The following is a 1188-nucleotide window of genomic DNA, read 5'->3' as shown; positions in this document are numbered from 1 at the left end:
GAATAAAGGCTAGGTGATCTACTTTGGAAAAATCAGCCATTGAAAACCCTATGGAGCACGGCTATACTCTGACATACAAGGGTTCACCATGAGTCAGAGTGTACTGGATAGCAACTGAAATGCTGTTCCCACTGCAGCTATTGTCATTCCTAGTGGTATGTCCCTCAAGGGTTATGAAGGCTTTTTATAGAATCAAAGAAAATTTATTGGAGATGTTGAGTTTTCTAAGTCCCAAAAAACCTCAACAGGTTTTCAGTAGAAGCCAAATCCACATGTCTTGAAGCCAGAGCCAAAGCCAAGATCTCCACAACTGTAGTCGAAACCATAGCCCAGGCCTCAGAGGTTTCCATAAGCACAGCCAGGACCAGAGTCCAGGCCACTGTTGCTGAAGCCCAGGACTCCACAACAGCTCACAGTGTCAGCAGTTGTGGGTTTGGTGAGAGGTTATTGATAAATTCCTCTGCAAGTGGGCTAACACCTGCATAGAGGTTTTACCCTCCATCAAGAGTAGATATGACAAACCATGCCGATTTACTTCAAGCTTATTCAAAACCAAGACCATTCTACTATAGAAATCCAATTAAGCTTTTCTTTTCTTAATTATAAGAGACTCAATAAAGGATGCTTCAATTTTGAATTTGAGTTTCCTGCTGAGCTTGCTTTTATAAAACCTACTGTGCTCATAATGAGGAGAGTCAATGGACTCTGAAAAGCCAACCATGACTCGATCCTCCAAGTCAATTCAATGCCAGGCTTTGAGGCATCGGGTAGCCCTCTGACTGCATCACCTAAGCTGTTGTGGTTGTTGTTAGTTGCCATCAAATCAGCTCTAACTCGTGGTGATCTTATGTATAACAGAACTAAACATTGACTAGTCCTGTGCCATCTTCATGATCTTGGGTATGTTTGAGTCCATTATTGCAATTATTACAGCACCTTCCAACCTGGGCAGGTTCATCTTCCAAAACTATATTGGACAATGTTCTGTTGTAATCCATAAAGTTTTCATTTCAACTAATTTTCAGAAGTTGATTGCCAAGCCTTTCTTCCTAGCCTGTGTTAGTCTGGAAGCTCCACTGAAACCTGTCCACCATGGATGACCCTGCTGGTATTTGAAATACGAGTGACATAGCTTTCAGCCTCATAGCAACACGAAAGTCACCACAGTAGGACAAACTCACAGATGGG

This window comes from Trichechus manatus, unplaced genomic scaffold (assembly GCF_000243295.1).
Source record: "Trichechus manatus latirostris isolate Lorelei unplaced genomic scaffold, TriManLat1.0 scaffold00334, whole genome shotgun sequence".
Taxonomy (NCBI): Eukaryota; Metazoa; Chordata; class Mammalia; order Sirenia; family Trichechidae; genus Trichechus; species Trichechus manatus.
This window is presented reverse-complemented; position numbering follows the sequence as displayed.